General features: G+C 46.6%; 1 protein-coding gene across 4 annotated transcripts in view; it reads right to left on the bottom strand.

Annotated features, from left to right (window-relative positions):
- GNG4 (G protein subunit gamma 4) overlaps nt 1–10,229 on the bottom strand; it is a 67,023-nt gene extending 56,794 nt beyond the window's left edge. For 3 of the 4 annotated variants that reach the window (XM_081569440.1, XM_081569439.1, XM_081569438.1), the window contains exon 1: nt 10,070–10,229. The gene's annotated coding sequence lies outside the window, so the exon portion shown is untranslated. Of the gene's footprint in view, nt 1–9,830; nt 10,041–10,069 lie in introns of those variants that run through there. The other variant, XM_081569441.1, reaches the window with a different exon arrangement.
- Nucleotides 10,230–20,092: the final 9,863 nt, after the last annotated feature.

Here is a 20,092-nt window from a genome sequence, read left to right as displayed (position 1 = left end):
AGCACTGAGAAGCAGACCTTCCCTGTCACACTGGGAGACCAGGCGTACAGCAACCTGAGGCCACAGACCTGCTTTTCACAGTCAGTCCTTATCAGGCATCAGGCACACAGCCACCTTCCCATGTCTCATCAACCAAGGATGCTTCCTGACTCCAGAGCAAACAAGGGCACCACCTGCAGGGTGCTCAGGACCATGCGGTGCTGCTCGATGTGGGAAGGGAATTGGGAGGGGATGTCTGTATTCTGAGGTCAAGTATGCACTGTGAGGGAGCAGGTCTTCAGGGCGAGTAGCTGATTTCCCCATCGAGGAGGCTCTCTCCTGAAACTGATGCATGCAGGCATCCTAGAGTTTCCGGAAAACCTGAGCTCCTGCAGGTGGTGTTTGCTGGGAGTCACATCTCCTGGCTCTGGGGCTGGGGCGGCGGAAGTGGGAGAGACCAGCCTGGGAAACAGGCCCCGGGATGCTTGGGCAGGCTGGGGGTGATCAGATGCAAGGAAGAAGGACCCACAGAAAACAATCAGTGGTTTGTAAAACTCAAAAGACAATCCTGGGGGCTTCCCTGGTGGCTCAGTGGTAAAGAATCTACCTGCCAATTCAGGAGACATGGGTTCTATCCCTGATCTGGGAAGACCCCACATGCCACAGAGCAACTAAGCCCGTGCGCCGCAATTACTGAGCCTGTGCTGTAGAGTCTAGGAGCCACAACTATTGACAACCCCCCCTCCGCTGCCTGCCTCTTCCACTCTGCATCTCTCACACTTGGAAGGTGCAGTGAGGAAAAATCAGCAGAACAGATAGAGCGAGGACTGAAAAAGAGAGAGAGAGAGAGAGAAGCCCCACCAGGGGCACATTTCACAATGAAAACCAGAGGGAGCCCAGGCTGGACCAAGGCCCCGGGCCAATCTGTGGGCGGCTTAGGTGAGTTGCCATGGTTACTGTGAAGCCTGGCCAGGGGCCACCAGAGCTTGGGGAGTGAATATAGGGTGACCAGGAGGTTCTCAAAAAACAGAAAACAGAGACTCATCCTTGGGGTGAGACACGTTCTCACTGAAGGCAATTAACTGTCATCCCTGACGTCAGTGAGTGGTGAGAGGTGGCGTGAGCAGCCTCGGATCAAACTCGCCACATCATGGGGACCAAGGAATCGTAAACAAGGAGCAGGGCTGCAACTGCTCGAACGGCAGAGAGAATGAGTCATCCAGGGAAGCGGGGTGGTGGTGGTTTACTGTGGCTTCGAAGAGACCGGCGGGCTGAGCAGGCTCAGGGACTGCTGGCCAGCGGGGCGGGTCCCGTCTAAGGGACATGAGAACTTGCAGTAGAAAGAGCATGTATTCTATAGAATCACTTTTGTTTTGTCCCAAACTTTGCATCTGTTCTCTGAAGCCTCACTACTTGGTTTCCCTTCTACTCTCCAGGTGGGCACTCTCACCCACCACCTGTTATCACCTGGGTACCAGTGGCTGTGGCTCCATCTGCAGCCAGACTTCTGCTCCCCTGGAGGGCAGCTCGCCCCACCCGCCATCTCCTATTCACTCCTCACAGCAGGTACAGAGCGCCAAGGCTGGGTCCTGCTAAATCCTGCATCTGCTGACCACCTGTCCCAGGGCCCCACTCCTCCCAGAGAACGAGCTTCCATCTGCCACTCATGAGTCTTCATCCCCTGGCTCCACTCTGCCTTTTCCCTTCTCCTCGCTGCACTCTCCTAACTCTGAGCCTTCACACAGGCTGGTCCCCTGCTTAGAAAGCCCTTTCTCTTTTGTCTGGATTGAAAACTGTGACTCAGCTTTCCAGGGCCAGTTTAAGAGCCAAGCTCGCTATCAGGTTCTTGCTGCACCCGCCACTCCCTGGGAGAAGTGATGCTCCCAGCTTCACTGCTCCCACAGCACTTTAAATGGGGCCGTCAGAGTGTTAACCTGGGGTGGTGAGCTGTTTACACACACGTATTTCCCTCTAGATTATGAGTTCTTTGTAGGGCACGACTATCTCTTATTCATCTTTAAATTGCTAGTGCCCAGAAATGGCACCCCACTCCAGTACACTTGCCTGGAAAATCCCATGGATGGAGGAGCCTGGTAGGCTGCAGTCCGTGGGGTCGCTAAGGGTCGGACACGACTGAGCGACTTCACTTTCACTTTTCACTTTCATGCATTAGAGAAGGAAATGGCAACCCACTCCAGTGTTCTTGCCGGGAGAATCCCAGGGACAGCGGAGCCTGCTGGGCTGCCATCTATGGGGTCGCACAGAGTCAGACACGACTGAGGTGACTTAGCAGCAGCAGCAGTAGCAGAATACCTAGTGCATGAACTCAACTGCTTGTCACACGTTCAGTAAATGGACATCTTTTTTAAAAAAGTATTTGTCTATTTATCTGGCTGTACCGGGTCTTAGTTGTGGCATGTGGGATCTAGTTTCCTGACAAGGGATCGAACCCCGGGCCCATGGCTTTGGGAGTGTGGAGTTGTAGCCACTGGACCACTAGGGAAGTCCTTAGTAAATGAACATCTTGAAAGTGCATGATTTATGAACAAGGTCCTACTGTATAGCACAGGGAACTATATTCAATACCCTATGAAAAACTATAATGGAAAAGAACATGAAAAAGAATATATATATATACACACACAACTGAGTTACTTTGCTGCACAGCAGAAATTGGCACAATATTGTAAATCAACTATGCTTCAATAAAACATAAAATAAAATCAAAAGAAAAAGGTTACATTTTTAAAGAGTTCCCTCCAGTGGAAAAAAAATGTATGGTTTACATACAGTCTATCAGCCACATATCTACCACTTTTAGCAAAATATATGCATTGAGAAAGTCCTTTCCTGGTGTCCAGGAATCTGGATGAATGTAGTTTTCATCAGTAAAGCTCAGGAAAAGCAGAGAAAGGCCGGCCACCCTGGGAAGGCTGGTCACAGTGAGGATTGGCAGACTCCGTGGGGACAAATCCCCTGACCAAGAAAATGTGTCTGGGTCCAGGCCAACAATCAACTTATTTCAGACACTGTTCACTAAAACAGAATTCAGCACAAGGAGAGAAGCTGGGGAGTTCAGAGGAGTCTGACCCAATAGAGAGCACAGTGGACCTGAGGGCTGGACAGGACACATAGTGGTTTTGTCCAATCTCCTCTTAATAGTTCTAAGGATGTAGAGACACAGCTGTGGTCACACACACTGCACGTGGATGGATGAAGCACAGAAAGGTCTGTGGGAAACAGCCACAAAAAGGCACAATTCGACAAGACCAACCAGGTGGAGAAGAATGGAGCTGAAACACCAAACCCCAACTGCAAGGGAGATGAGGTGAAGCCCCTCAGAGACAGGGCTGGGGTGGTAGGGACACCCGGGAACCCAAAGTCTAAGTCAGCATAAGACTCTGGTAATCCTTCCCTGTTGATAAAATTTAGCTGCAGAAGAAAACATAGGAGGTTGATGAAGGCCAGTTTATGTATCTGCACCTCACCTAGTTCTAGAAAGAATCTGGTGGCTGATGGCACTGTCGGCTTCCCTCTGTTATTCCCTTGAGGTTCAATGCTTTGGAAATCTCCACTCAAGTTCCATCAGCCTTTCCTGGCCACAAAGCCATTAAAACTCCGGAAGCCTGACTGTATCTTTACATCTCTGCAATATTTGCTTCCTCCTGTGTATATACCATCAAACATACATGGACACACTTCAGTAATCCGTCTCCTTAACCAGAACACAACCCTCCTTCATCTGCATGGCCCCACAGGTGTCAGGGGCTAAATGAGCGTCTACTAACCACCGGAACCCCCAGGTTGTAAGTACAATAAACTGGGGCACAGAGAAAACAGAATTTTCCCAAGACCGATGAACAGAAACTAAAAGCAAAGAGAGATTACTCATGCTGGTTTAGGATGCTACATTGGCTTTGGGCTTCAGAGTTTGCCGAGGAAAGGTTCTGCTAGAAATTGAGGCAGATCAAAATGTTGTTGTTGTTTAGTTGCTCAGTCGTGTCTGACTCTTTTGTGACCCCATAGACTGTAGCCCGCCAGTCCATGGGATTCTCCAGGCAAGAATACTGGAGTTGGTTGCCATGCCCTCCTCCAAGGGATCTTCCCAGCCTAGGGATGGAACCCAAGTCTCCTGCATTGGCAGGCGAATTCTTTATTACTGAGCCACCTGGGCAGCCTGGGATCAGAATATACCATCCCAAAAGATGCAACCTTGGTATAAGGATTATTGTGAGCTAAAGACAGCAGCATGCAGGAGGAACTCTCTGGCCTCCCCCTTTCTACCTAAAACCAGGACATAAATTTCCTTTTGTGAAGGTGTTTCCGCACTCCCATCACCCAGCAGGAGGAAAACAACCAGTATTACTAAGAAAGGTATCACCAAGATGGGCCTCCACAAGTAGACCTCACTAAAATAACCCTTATATGTCATTAACTTTTGCCACACATATACCCACCCAAAATTTACCACCCCTAGAAGCTCAAACCCCACCCTCAACTTTGTTTTGTCATTTTCCCACAATTCACCTCCCTTTGTTAAAAGGGTATATATATGCCCTGAAGTGTACTCTTTGGGTTTCTCTCCTTTCCTGCAAAGGACCTGTATACATGCATAATAAACCTTTACCCCTGTTAATCTAGCTCTATTCTCCTGTTATTTTCACCTGTCATAAGTTTAATTTGCAGGGCCCAGGTACAGAACATAAGAGGGAAAAGAAAAAGTTTTTCCCCTCTCCTATATTCCCATAAAAGGTATACACAGCAGGTACTCCAGGGCAACAGGACAGATGCCTGTCCTGGGAAAATACTCCAGAGGATACCAATTCTTGGGCATGCCTGGACCCTCATACAGATAAGATGGGAGGGTGGAGGCCACTATGAGAGCAGGAACCACAGATAAAAAGGGGGTCCCTCCAGGATGTGAGGGTTCTGACATCACCCCCTCTCTGATATCCCAGTCTTTGCCCCTCCAACAGTGTCCAGACTTGAGTCACAGAGGCTGAGGGGCCATCATGGAAAATAACCTATTTGTAAAAAACTGCCCTCAGCAACTTCCATACTTGCTTTCTACCCTTCTCGATATTCCTGTTCCTCCTTCCTTCCTGTTTTCTGATTCCGGTTCTTCTACTTAAACCTTTATACTCACATATTGCTTTGGCAAAAATCTCTTGATTTTACATATTTGTGTGATGAAACACTGGAAGAAGAAAATACAGTTGAATTTGGGAGCTACAGAGGGCACATTTATTTTTCACGTTAATGCCTTTTGCTGTGGCTGTAAAGGTGTTCTAATAAGAATTCTGGAAACAATTTAAAATGTTTTCCTTATTCCTATTGCTATGGCCCTGCTCCTCTTCCTTTGGTGGTGACCCTGGGGAGGGGTTGAAGAGGAGGCCCCACGACCGTTAGTTAGACATGAGTGCCAGGAGGAGGCACGGGAAGAACGAGAATTGCAGAGAGCACAGTTCCTGCCAGTTACTGGATTGCGGGCTACTGCTCTGCGTCGTGCCTGCCTTTGATGGGGCAGAGAGAATAACTTGGGCCCCGGAGGGATGTTTAAAGCATTACTTCTATCTTCTGTCTCTTCTATCTACTTCTTCAGCCTCACAGCACAAGCCCCACTCAGTTCAGCTGCTCAGTCGTCTCTGACTCTTTGCAACCCCATGGACTGCAGCACACCAGGCTTCCCTGTCCATCATCAACTCCCAGAGTTTGCTCAAACTCATGTCCATCGAGTCGGTGATGCCATCCAACCATCTCATCCTCTGTCATCCCCTTCTCCTCTTGTCCTCAATCTTTCCCAGCATCAGGGTCTTTTCCAATGAGTCAGTTCTTCACATCAGGTGGCCAAAGTACTGGAGCTTCAGCTTCAGCATCAGTCCTTCCAATGAATATTCAGGACTGATTTCCTTTAGGATTGACTGGTTTGATCTTGCAGTCCAAGGGACTCTCAAGAGTCTTCTCTAATACCACAGTTCAAAAGTATCAATTCTTTGGAAGATCCCCTGGAGAAGAAAATGGCAATCTCCTCCAGTATTCTTGCCTGGAGAATTCCATGGACAGAGGAGCCTGGTGGGTTACAGAGCTGCAAAGAGTCTGACCTGACTGAGTACACACATGCATGCACACACATATACAGATTGGTATATGCACTTCGTTGGTTAGTTTAAAAAGTCACCATCACCCACAAAAAGTCTGCCAGAATACTCCTGGATAAAAAGGAGACTAAGGGCACATCGTTGTTGTTGTTGTTGTCTTGGCTAAAGAGAAACCTTTAACCTGAAATTAGAAGACGACTGCTTCCTGGCAGGAAAGCTATGACAAACCTAGATAGTGTATTAAAAAGCAAAGACATCACTTTGTCGACAGAGGTCCATATGGTCAAACCTATGGTCTCTCCGGTAGTCATGTACAGATGTGAGAGCTGGACCATAAAGATGCTGAGCGCCGAAGAAGTGATGCTTTCAAACTGTGGTGCTGGAGAAGACTCTTGAGAGTCCCTTGGACTGCAAGGAGATCCAACCAGTCCATCTGAAAGGAAATCAACTCTGAATTCATTGGAAGGACTGATGCTGAAGCTCAAACTCCAATACTTTGTACACCTGATGTGAACAGCTGACTCACTGGAAAAGACCCTGATGCTGGGAAAGACTGAAGGTAGGAGGAGAAGAGGGTGCAGAGGATGAGATGGTTGGATGGCATCACTGATTCAACGGACATGAACTTGGGGCAAACTCTGGGAGATGGTGAGGGACAGGGAAGACTGGCATGCTGCAGCCCATGGGGTGGCAAAGAGTCAGACACGGCTTGGCAACTGAACAACAACAAAGAGAAACCTTGCAGGTGTGCTGTGAGGATTAAGTGAGATCATCCACATGATGGGCCCAGAGGAAGTCTGGTCTTTCCTCCACTCGGCTGCCCCATGCTCCTTCTGCCATCTGCTCCTCCCAGGTTGGGGCACTGGAAACTTGCACACACCTGAGAAAATCAAGCCTTTGGGCACAGAGTAGCTTGACCACACTCCTCACTTCTCCTTGGACACCCAGGGCCCATTCCTCAAGCATCATATCCTCAACATTCCCCCATCCTCACAGGACCTGCCATTTTGTTTGCCAAGTTCCACCAGGAAGACTGGCTGCACACCAGCTGCCATTTGGCCTAACTAAAGCTCCTGGACAATTAAAGTGACTTGGAATGCTCCAGCTAGCTTGTTGAATAATCTCTTTTTAAGTAGCCATTGTTTTCCTGTGTAATATTTTCTTTTCTTCCAGCAGTACTTCTCGCTTCTACTTTCTTCCCTAAATGGAAACTTCATTTGCACATCTTCACTTCTGATCATTTAAAAAGATATTTGGTTTATTCTTCATATGGCTTTAACCAGCTACTGAAGACTTTTCAGCTATTATTGTTTAGTTGCTAAGTTATGACTGACTCTTTGAGACCCCATGGACTGTAGCCCGCCAGGCTCCTTTGTCCACAGGATTTCCCAAGCAAGAATACAGCAGTGGGTTGCCATTTCCTTCTCCAGGGGATCTTCCCGACCCAGAGATTGAACCTGAGTATCCTGTATTGGCAGGCAGATTCTTTACCACTCAGCTGTTAGGGAAGCTCCAAGAACTTTCAGTAGCATTACGCTAATTTCAATTGATTTCACTGTTTTTCTTTTCTGACACTCATTCAGCTTCTCTTGACTTCCAATTAAAATTCCTTTGCTGGTTATTGTTGAAAGGATTTTTTTTGTAGTATTTTTGGTGTATGAAAGAAGTTAAATTTCAGTTTCTGGTTTAAGAATACTGAGCAATCTCTCTAACTGAATAATAAGCCTCTTGATGTCTGAATATGTCTAGAGTGGAAAAAAATTAAAAATGGAGAAAATGTGCAAGGTTAGATACTAGTAAATTCTCATAAAGGTGTTCTGAGAACAAATCAGGTAATATGTTAAAGACATTTTGAAATTCAATTAAGAAAAAAGGGCAATCTACTAGCATGTTCCATTATAAGGTAGTCTCCCTTCTTCAACTAGAACAAACATGAGACAAGGTAAGAAAAATGTGACAGTGAAATGTGGCTATAAATAAATGAGAATGATCTGTCTAGTAGACTTCAGTCTTTCCTCAGCCATTTGGCTGCGCTCCTCAGTAAGCAGTAGTTATGTGGTGAGTCAGCGTGTGTGTGTGTGTGTGTGTGTGTGTATGAGTGAGAGAGAGAGAGAGACATTATACACAATCACCCCTAAGCCCAACCTCATCCTCCAGAGACAGCTGTCAGGCACTTGCTTCCTGGGAACCCGGGGAACAAGAGGACAGTGTCCAGTTCTCACCATTTCAAAGAACGTACTAAGATTTGGGGGCATCTTGGATTGTCATTTTGGCTATAAAAACTGTAAAATGAATACAAGGAAAAGCTTTTTCCTTGTTTCTCCATCACTGCCTTGCATGAGATATGTGAAAGGCAATTGTCCGGCCCATCACGGCACTACTGGGAATGACCCTTTTGCAGTGCTTTTTTTCTCAGCTGGCCAAACATCTTCCAGAGGCTTCCCCTGAGCAACTGGATGTTAAGGAGGCTGAGGATTGGAGCCATGTGTGGGTGGAGGAGAAAACAGGAAGCTGGTTGTCCTCAATAGTCATTTCAGCCCGATAACCTCAATGTGAGGCTACTCATTAACTAGGGAAGCACCACAGTAAACCTTGTATTTACATGAACTAGTTATGACATGTCTCATCACAACTGAAAACTGAGCCAACCCCACACTTCAAAAATAATTGCCAGTTTACAAAGTACCCTGTCTTGTTTCTCAGGGCTGAAACAGGCTTTCCATTTATCACCTCGGTTGCTCCCACAGTAGTCTCCTGCAGGGAACAGGGCCAGATCAGAAGGTGGGTGCCTCCCTTCCCCCACACCATGCAAAAATCAGGAAAAGGATTTCCCTAAATAATCAAGAAGGCAGCCAAAGAGCCCGAGTCCCTTCCCTGCCTCTCTGAGGTGTCTGCCACTGAATTTTCTATGAGAAGGAAGCACCACCAGTGAGGGCTCATGAGCAGATGATAAGACTGGCACGTTTTAATGGGAAACACCAGCGCAGCCCAGCAGGCCCTTCGCTCCGACTGAACCGACCAGCCCCGTGCCAGCCTTTTACAGTCCTGGGAGGCAACAGAAAGAGAAGAAAACCTGTGTCGGTGGGGACCTGGGAAGAGGGTGGGGAGAACGCGTGTCCACGATCCACTTTATCACTTGATGAAACTTTAACATTTTTGCATTTCTGAGCATCCTAGCCCAAGACACACAGAAAGAAGCAAATCCTCCTTATTTTTAAATTACGAAGTCTTCTCCAGTCACACTTCTGTCCGCCGCCCCATCCCATCCTTTTATTATTCCTAAGGTAATTTAAAACAGTAACCCAAAGCCCCCCAACGCTGCTGGTTTGCGCGAGGCGAGCGCAGCCCATTTCAGCACCAGACTGGAGGACAGACGCCATAAGGGGCCCCGTGGTCCATTGACGCCGCCGGAACTGCTCCCAAAGCAGGTGTCCCGGTGATGAGGAATCAAGAGGGCTTCTTCGGGCCCAAAGAAATTTCCCCCAATAAAATGACCAACTAGCCACTCCATCTCTTCCACTACTACTAGTCTCTCCACTTCTTCAATGGGGGACGTCCCTGCCGTGACCTACTTACGGAAACAGGGTCCCCAGGAGCTTCCCCTGCTTCAAGCAGGACAAATGGGGCGACCGCGACCCCCAGGAGACCCCGTCAACGTTTCGGGTTGTCTGTCCAAACCTGCGCTCGGGTTTCCCAAGGGCTTGGCGGAGGGTCCCGGATTCGAGGAGCCCCCGCCGGGCCGCTAATACCCACCTGTGCCGGCGCCGCGAGGGCCGGGCTCGCCGTGCGCGGCCAAGATTATCACAGGTGTGCGTTTCGCGAGCTTCCTCCGACAGCTGTAGGACGAAGCAGGAACCTCTCCAGTTCCAGAGACGGTCCACCCTGAGTTCCCCTTTTGTCTCCGGCTCGCCCCGAGCTCACAGGAGCAAGGGCTGTGCCATCTGTTCCCCACCGACACACCCCGACCGACCCGCCGGCGGGCGCCCACTTACCCAGGCCGAGGGCGCCGCTCACGCGCGAGCTTTGTCTCCGGGGCGGTGCTCGCTGGGGGCGGCCAGACTGAGTGGCATCGCCCCTCAAGCCTGGCGCCGGCTCCGCTCCGGGACTCCCGCACCTCGATACTGACCCGCTGGCGGTGGAAACGCGCGCCCCGCGCAGCCCCTCCTCCGCCCGCGGGGTCTCCGGGCCGCGTCACCGGCCCCGCCCCGCCCCGCGCCTCCCGGCCCGGGCGGGGGAAAGACCACGTGAGGCCGGGCGGGCGTGCAGGGGGCCGAGCCCCGGCCCCGCTGGAGCGTGCAGTCACCCGGACACCAAGTACTTTGTCTGCTCAGCACTCCAGGCCGGGCTCCGGGCGCACGTCCAGCCCCGGCCCCCGCAGAGCGCGGACCCCCGACCCCCGGCTTCCTCGCGTCCACGTTTTTTCGCGCCCACTCCACGGCGGGGTCTTGCCGGGCGCCCGGGAGGGACTGGGAAATCCCGCCCGCCGCCGTCGACGTCACTGATGCGTCACCGGGGCTCCCGCACCCGGGCTCCGCGCCCTCCGCGCGCCCCTCGGCCCCCCTTCCCGACCCCGCGCTCAGCTCCGCGCGCTCCCGGCTCGGCCCCGCGCCCCACGTCTGGCCCTGCTCTCCACTAGGAGCGCGCGTCGCCCAGGGCCTGGGGGAAGGGAGATGAGAGGTAAAGGTAGGGTCTTAGGGCCGTGGTCCTCGTGGGCTTTCGGGACCTGAGCCTTTGGCGTCTTCATCCTTGCTTGCGGGTTAGTTCCTGGACCAACCGTGCTGGGCGCGGCCAGTTGCCATCCATTACTAAAGAATACATACCCACCCCACCCCCAAGGGGGGCAGTGAAAGGAGAAATGCTTAATACACAAGGCATTGTAGATTCACAGGGCATTGTCTCCATTTACCGGGACGTTGCTAAGTAACGGGAAATGAAGGGACGACCGCGCCAGCCCAGCGCTTTGGGAGTGGGAACGAGCCGCTAGCTGTCCTCCTGTGCTGCGACCAGTGTTAGTAGACAGCAGAAGCTGTTTCCGCGGGGAAATCCTTGGCGATGCTTCATCTTCTGAACTGTAAGCGTTTTGCGATGGAGATATTTTAAACTTCTCCGTTATTATCATCCTTTTCCTTTAGGGAAAAACAGTTTAGGTGCCGTCCATTTTTCCAACTCCTGGTAAAATAATACAAAACCTTTGGAATAGGAAAGCTACGTTACACTTCAAGCAGTGTTAGCAAGATTGGCAGGAAAAGGAGGCCAGTACCGCCCTTCCTTGCGGTAAAGGGCGCGAGGTTCACTGGTTTCTTAGATCTCGATTCCGAGTTGACTTGACATTTGCCTCAGACAAATGTGCACCTTCCAAGACGCCAAGTAGACAAATGTGCACCTTCCAAGACGCCAAGTGTCTGACGCAAATGCAGAGGTCAGGAAGGCCCACCTGGGGCCAGCAAACATCTCACACAGATTTTTTTTTTTTCCTACAGCTTGGAAATGCCCATTTAAGGTACATAATTAAACTATGGTAAAATGATTCAGCCACTGCACTGACCTTTTTGAAAAAGTGAAAAAGATATATGAGTACTGCATTTAAAATTCAACAAATCTAAAATTGGGCTCATTATTTCCACCCCAAATCGATTTCTTCTGTATTTCCTTGACTCAGAGGCACCACTCCCCAGGTAGCTGGCTAAGGTTGAATCCTCCGTTTCCTTAGTATCCCAACTCCCATCTCAATTAATTCCAATCAGTCGATTTTAAGGGAAATCAACATCTACACTTTCAGATGCCTCAGTTATTTTATCTTTTGAATTTATTACAATATCCCTTAAGATAGAATTGTACATTTTAAAGAGAAAGAAGAGGATCATTCATTCGGAGCCAGTGGTTCCCCCAGTGAATCCATTGACCTGCAGGATCAGCACCACCTGAGGGGTTGTTAGAAATGCAAATTTTCAGGACCAATCCCAGCCCTACTGAATGGGAAACTCCGGGGATGCGGCCCAGCAGTTGGTGACGTCAGCCTTGCTCTCCAAGTGATTCTGATTCTGTCTTATCTCTGTCCATCAGCCAGGACTGCTGTGTTCACAAAAATTCAATTAACCATCAAGCTAAGAAGAAAAGGGAATTTTATTTGAGCCAAACTCAGGATTACAACCCAGAAGATAGACTCAGAAAGCTCGAGAACAGTTCCACCTATTAGAAGTTAAAGGCACAATCATATACTTTTTTGAGACAAAAGATCATATATCAAAATGGCATGTTGATTTTTTACATGAAGTCCCCCAGGGATATAGGATATTATAGTCCAGGTAAACCCATACATAACCCCCTACAGAGCTGAGAAAGAAGCTTCTTAAAAGAAGCTGGTCTTTTAAGAAGTTACATTGATAGAATCAGAAGAAAGGGTGGAAAATGATCTTGAGGCAGGCACTCTCATCTTGGAGAACTGTCTGGTTAATATGCAACAGAAATGTGCACTGCACATTTGGGAGGCAGGAGGTCCAAATGGACAGAAAGAGACAATTTTGTGTTTAAATTTTCTTGTCCTGCCTAAAAATGTAAATTTTATTTCCTTAGCTGCTGTCACCTGCAACCTGGCTCCAGACCCTGGACATCCATTTCCCTTCCTTTGCCCTGGGGTCTGATATCTTTGATATCCATATAGCCATGCAGATTTCTTACAATGGTGTTTGCATGATGTATCTTTCCCCATCCTTTTAAACTTACTTGTATCTTTATTCTTAAAGAGAGAGTCTCTCTTCTTGTAGGCAGCAGAGTTGGATCTTGCTTTTATATTCAGCCTGACAAACCTGGCCTTTTAATTGGAGTGTTTGGATCACTTACTTCTTATGTAATTATCATGTGGTTGGGTTTAAATCTAGAGTCTTGCTATCAGTTTGTTTTCTATGTGTCCTATCGTTCAGAAGTTTTCCTCTTTTTTTTTAATTGAGGTATAGTTGATTTATTAATACAATATTATATTCGTTTCAGGTGTGCAACATAGTAATTCAAAATTTTTATAGGTTATACTCCATTTAAATTTATTATAAATATTGGCTATATTCCCTGTGTCGTATATCTTTGTAGCTTATTTATTTTCTAGATGGTAGTTTGTATCTCATAATCCCAAACCCCTATCTTGCCTCTGTCCAATTTCCTCTTCCCCATGGGTAACCACTAGTTTGTTCTCTATGTCTGTTTCTGTTTTGTTATATTCATTCTTTTTATTTTTTCAGTTCAGTTCAGTCACTCAGTCGTGTCCGACTCTTTGTGACCCCATGAATCACAGCACGCCAGGCCTCCCTGTCTATCACCAACCTCCCACTCCTTTTCCATACATAACCAGTAGAAAAACCATAGCCTTGACTAGACGGACCTCTGTTGGCAAAGTAATGTCTCTGCTTTTTAGTATGCTGTCTAGGTTGGTCATAACTTTCCTTCTTTTAATTTCATGGCTGCAGTCACCATCTGCAGTGATTTTGGAGCCCAAAAAAATAAAGTCTGACACTGTTTCCCCATCTATTTCCCATAAAGTGATGGGACCAGATGCCATGATCTTAGTTTTCTAAACGTTGAGCTTTAAGCCAACTTTTTCACTCTTCTCTTTCACTTTCATCAAGAGGCTCTTTAGTTCTTCACTTTCTGCCATAAGGGTGGTGTCATCTGCATATCTGAGGTTATTGATATTTCTCCCGGAAGTGTTGATTCCAGCTTGTGTTTCTTCCAGCCCAGCGTTTCTCATGATGTACTCTGCATATAAGTTAAATAAGCAGGGTGACAATATACAGCCTTGACGTACTCCTTTTCCTATTTGGAACCAGTCTGTTGTTTCATGTCCAGTTCTAACTGTTGCTTCCTGACCTGCATACAGGTTTCTCAAGAGACAGGTCAGGTGGTCTGGTATTCCCATCTCTTTCAGAATTTTCCACAGTTTATTGTGATCCACACAGTCAAAGGCTTTGGCATAGTCAATAAAGCAGAAATAGATGTTTTTCTGGAACTCTCTTGCTTTTTCAATGATCCAGTGGATGTTGGCAATTTGATCTCTGGTTCCTCTGCCTTTTCTAAAACCAGCTTGAACATCTGGAAGTTCACGGTTCACGTATTGCTGAAGCCTGGCTTGGAGAATTTTGAGCATTACTTTACTAGCGTGTGAGATGAGTGCAATTGTGCGGTAGTTTGAGCATTCTTTGGCATTGCCTTTCTTAGGGATTGGAATGAAAACTGACCTTTTCCAGTCCTGTGGCCACTGCTGAGTTTTCCAGATTTGCTGGCATATCGAGTGCAGCACTTTCACAGCATCACCTTTGAGGATTTGAAATAGCTCAACTGGAATTCCATCACCTCCTCTAGGTTTGTTCGTAGTGATGCTTTCTTTTTTTTTTTTTTTTTAGATGTATTTATTTATTATTCTTATTTGGGGGGAGGGCATGGTGCATTGCTGCACCTGGGCTTTCTCTAGTTGTGGCAAGCAGGGGCTACTCTTTGTTGCAATGTGTGGGCATCTCATTGTAGTGGCTCCCCTTGTTGAGGCACATAGGTTCTAGGTGCTCAGGCTTCAGTAGTTGCAGTTCACGGGCCCTAGAGAGCTGGCTCAGTAGCTGTGGTGCATGGGTTTAGTTACCCTGGAGGCATATGGGATCTTCCCAGACCAGGGATCAAACCAATGTCCTTTGCATTACAAGGCAGATTCTTAACCACTGGACCACCAGGAAAGTCCCCGTAGTGATGCTTTCTAAGGCCCACTTGACTTCACATTCCAACACTATGTGTACAATATTATCTATAGAAAGTACATAGATAATTAGCTAATTCTCTAAGAAGAAAACAGAAGTCTTGAAATGAGGATGAAATTAGCTAAGTAACCATTTGTATTTAGGTCATATCAACAAGTATGAAAATTATAGTTTTTTTCCTAAAAATCTCAGAAAAGGTAGTCTTTTTTTCTTAATGCTTGAAATGGTATTCTAATGATACTTTTTTTTAACAAAATTAAGTTAATTAAAGTTAATTAAAACAAAAAAGTGGTTTTTTTAAACAAAATTAAGAATTGAGGATGAAAGAATGACTTATTGTGATCAGCCTTCAGAAATTTTGATAAGACCAGTTTAACTTACTTTGGGAATGAGCCAAATATTGCCACAAAACACTCTTTTCTAAACTCATCTCTCATTAACTTTGTTCATGAGAGAAAAAACAAGTTCAGCACTTGAACAAGGATACTGTAGCCCAGACTCAAATGATCTCCTAGTCATTTTTGGCCTCAAAGGACACATTGTATTATTTAATTTCTCTGAAATAGCTGAGGTGCAACCCAGCATCCCCATATTGGCAGGAGGTATTTTTCTGTTCAGCTCATGTAACACAACAAAATTAGTGGTACCTCCTTTCCAACTCAGTGTACAGTTAAGTGTATATATTTTGTATCAACAGATGTAGCTGCTTTTTAAATTGTGAAATTTAAAATGGAATATAACCTGCCATGGGGGAAGCTGATAAATGCCATGCATGTTGGTATTCTGTGTATGATACTCTGAAATAACAGTTTATGCTGAACCTAAAATCTCTCTGCTTCCCTTTGACCTCAGTTTTGGATGGTTATTTCAAATGGCCATTCTTTGTTTTACTCCCCCATCATCCCTCCCCACCCCAAATGCTCAGGCAATTTTTTAAGCGTGTTACATTTTGAAATGCTTTGGCTTCATAGTATATGGAGTGTTGACCTAACAGGTATATTGAAAAAAAAATATGGAGTTGTTCAAGGATTAGACAGTTTCTAAATAGGGATATTTTGCCCCCAATTTGGGACACACTGGAAATAGTTGAAGAATAATCAGCAAAGTAAGGGTAACATGGATAATTCAAAACCTCCAACAGTTTCAGTCTCCAGATGTCAAGCTATTGAATTTCTTCCTTGCTCACTTTTCTAAATATTGCCTTGTAACCGTTCTTTCACTTTTGACAATTTAATTATATCTTGGTGTGGGTTCCCTTGGGTTCATTTGGAGGTGTCTGGGCTTTCTGGATCTGAACTTCTGTTTTCTTCCTCAGGTTAGGAAGTTTTCAGCCATTATTTCTCCAAATAAGTCTTTTACCCCTTTCTCTCTTCTCCTTCTGTGATCCCTATAATGTAAATATTGATCTACTTGATGTTTTACCACAAGTCCTTTAAGCTCTCTTTACTTTTTTAAAATTCCTTTTTCTCTTAGCTGTTCTGATTGGATGAGTTCCACTGCCATCCCTGTCTTAGAGTTTACTGATCCTTTCTGGTGCTTCATTGAATCTATTGTTGAACTCCTTTATTGTATTTTTCAGTTCAGTCATTATATTCTTCAGCTCTGTGATTTCTGTTTGGTAGTTTCTTATGGTAGTTTCTTACATTTTCTTTTTTTTTTTATTTTATAAATTTATTTATTTTAGTTGGGGGCTAATTACTTTACAATATTGTAATAGTTTTTGCCATACATTGACATGAATCAGCCATGGGTTTACATGTGTTCCCCTTCCTACATTTTCTTTTTCTTTGTTGAGATTCTTACTTTGTTCATGCATTGTTCTTTTAAGTGTCAACAAAAAATGATCAATAGTCAATCTAAGAAAAAATGGAAAATTTTATGTGAGCCAAACTTAGGACTGTAGCCCAGGAACAGTCTTTCAGAAAGCACTGAGAACTGTTCTGAAGAGGTGGGGTTGGGGGAGGTCAGTATATATGTGATTCTGGTGATGAGTACCTCAAATCAAGCATTCTTCTCAGTAGAAGGTTGCTGCCAGCCATGACGAACAGACATCTTAGTTAATGGATCTAGTGCTTTACCAAGCTGGGAAGATGCAAGAATCCAGCTTAATAAAAAATTTCTCCTGAAAATATCTAACTATCATAGGGCCAGTTCTGTCAGTTTTCCCAGAGCACAGAGTGCCTCATCCTGATCTTCACCCTGAATTCCTTTCAAAATGTATTATAGGTTTGCGACTGTAGGGACTTGATTCTAGGAGAATTGGATGGTAAGCAACATTCTCTATTGTACAGACCCTTCCCTTTTGGTCTTAATTTCGACCAAGGTTTGGGAAGCATTTTGTCTTCCTATGCTTGGAATGCCCACCCCCAGGTCAAGCAAGGATTTCATTGCTAGGCCATTTACTGTGCTATTACTGGACTGCTGCTAAGTCGCTTCAGTCGTGTCTGACTCTGTGCGACCCCATAGACGGCAGCCCACCAGGCTCCCCTGTCCCTGGGATTCTCCAGGCAAGAACACTGGAGTGGGTTGCCAGTTCCTTCTCCAATGCATGAAAGTGGAAAGTGAAAGTGAAATCGCTCAGTTGTGTCCGACTCTTCACGACCCCATGGGCTGCAGCCTACCAGGCTCCTTGGTCCATGGGATTCTCCAGGCAAGAGTACCAGAGTGGGGTGCCATTGCATTCTCCATTACTGGACTAGGCCACCTTAACAGCAATCCAGAGCCTCTGGACCACCTGTCCTAACTAGTCTGTTATGGGCCTGAAAATGGTTCCTTCTAGTTGCTTCTTACAATTTCTAGAGTTAACTATTAAATCACTGCTCTTACAGAACTATAAATCCGCTCAGTTGTTTCAAGTTGCCTAATCATTTTAATTTTTATCTGAGGCTTAGTCATACATTTGGAAATGCAAGAAACAATAATCTTGTAATATAGCTAGTAACATTAATAAGATCCTAAGTAAACATTTGGAATTCCCAGGTGGCTCACTGGTAAAAGAATCCACCTGCCAATGCAGGAGACATGGGTTTGATCCCTGGGTTGGGAAGATCCCCTGGAGAAGTTATGTAGCTGGTGCCAGGAGGTGGCCATGGGGAAGATCTGGGTCACACTAAATGCAGATGCACCGTGCACATTGTGGGGAAGGGAGAGGAGGCCCAAACCTGCAGACAAATAGTTTCATGTTTAATTTTTTCTTGTCTTTCCTTAAAATGTGAATTTTTATTTCATCAGTGCATTGTCCTCCTGCCCTCAGTGAACATCTTTATGACTCTTTTCAGGAGGGTATAAACTTTGGCCTTGGTCAATTCTCCCCTACCCTCTGATGTTGCTTATATGCCTGTGTGCAAAACCAGTTTTAGATTGTCAAATGAGCCTCATCTGGGGAATTTTCAGGGCAACCCTTCCTTGTATCTTCCTTTCCTGAGACCATTTTGATGTCTTGGAAAGGGAACCCCTTCGAGTTGTCAACGCTGGGAATGTGGCTCTGCTGTCTAACAAAACACAATTGGGGACTTCCCTGGTGGTCCAGTGGTTAAGACTCTGCCTTGCAATGCTGGGGATGTGTGTTCAATCCCTGGAGGTGGGGGAACTAAGATCCCACATGCCGTGCGGCATGGCCAAACAAGACAAAACTCAACTGGCTCTCCCCCAACTTCTAGGGTAACTAGGGCTCCTCAAGGAAGATGGGGTGTTTTGATGGACCAGTTGGGAGCCCCCAGTCTGCTTCTTTACTTAACGGGAGCTGAAAGGAAGCAGGTTTAGCTCAGGTCTTCCCTCTTTCTTGCAGTAAGTGCGTTGACTAGGATCTAGCTTTGCTGGTGGCCTGCATGTCCCACATCCCACATCGGTGGCAGGGGGTGCTGACCTGTAAAGTTTTCTTATTCTTTCATCCTGGGTTCCCTGAGGTGATGTGCAGCACTACCACAGACAAGGTGGCTTGCTTCTTCATCTTTTTCTTCTTCTGCTACCTCTTGGTTATTGAAAACCTTTTAAAGGCAACCTCAACCATTTGAGAGGTGGGGGTGTTAGGCCCTGCTGCCATCTTCTGAAGTTTGTGGTGAGTATTTGGAGCATTCGGGGCAAAGGAAAATATAAGGGGCCTACAGGGGGTCCTTTCTACAAGGAGAGTGAGGTCTTCCTCCTTGAGTTAGACAGCTAAGCAGGCCTAAGTCTGCACTTTTCCTGGAGTCCCTGCTCTGGTTAAAGGCCAGAAGCATTGCACATAGGGAATCTCAATGTCACTTCTGTTCTCTCACAGAACAAGCCTAGTTGGAGAATGGTGCTATGACTTAATGAGCCATTCTCTGGCCATTTCTCCTGGTCACTTGGTATTGTGGCCAGACAGTATTACAAAAGAAGAAAGTTGTTTTTTCATCACTGAGGTGGAGCCACAGTTTCCAGTGACTCAGAATGCACCCTAATGGGCTGGCAAAGGGGACTGATGTCTGCCCATATCCTTGGGTCTCAGTTGAGGATCGGCCTCTGACTACACAGAGGTCTAAACTAAGGTTTGGTGGAGACACAGATTCTGCTGTTCTTAGACAACTGAAAATTTCCTTCTCTGGAGAGTTGGTCAGTAAGTTCTTCCGACTGATGAAAGTGTATACTCAGGTATACCAACCCTCTACAAATAATTCAAGTTACCAGGACCCTCTTAACAGAAGTCAAAACAAAGGCCCTTTTGGGCTGTCAGAGCCAGGACTCTCTAACAGAAGTCAAAACCAGGAAGAGAGACACAGATTATTTCCCTGAAGCCTTTAGTGATCAGGTGTCCTGATCAGCCTCCAGGACTCAGGAAGACAGGGGTGAAGTTGGTATTTCCCATTTTGTCAAAAATATGAGTACTCTTTACACATGCACACAAATACAATACAGTTGCTCAGACAAAAGATCAGGCCAGTACAGCGTAACTATTCCATTCCCCCTCCCAGGTGGAGACCTGATGACCAGACGGTGTTGCTCCCAAAAGAGAATGGCCCAAATAGGCTCGTTTCCTGAAAGGGCATGAACCCAGGGGAATAACCCCCAGTCCCTGCAAGCTGGAGCAACTTACCCCAAAATGGACTGAGGGCTGACGGTTAGTCAGAATACTTCTCAGAGTTCCCGCAGGTGAAATGAGCCCTGGCAGCTCCAGGGGGCCCAAGGGAGGGGCTGCCCCGGCCGAGGTCCATCTGCCGCAGGCACAGGCTCCTGGCTGGCTGGTCAAACACTGTTGCCAAACCCTAGGTTGTGTTCCCGATGCACAGTGAGACCAAACAAACCGAAACATCAGTTTGGAGCAGA

Source organism: Giraffa tippelskirchi, chromosome 2, assembly GCF_054371585.1.
Source record: "Giraffa tippelskirchi isolate mGirTip1 chromosome 2, T2T-mGirTip1v1.2.pri, whole genome shotgun sequence".
In the NCBI taxonomy this organism is placed as follows: Eukaryota; Metazoa; Chordata; class Mammalia; order Artiodactyla; family Giraffidae; genus Giraffa; species Giraffa tippelskirchi.
The sequence above is the reverse complement of the archived record's forward strand: the minus strand, read 5'-3'. Positions and strand labels throughout refer to the sequence as shown.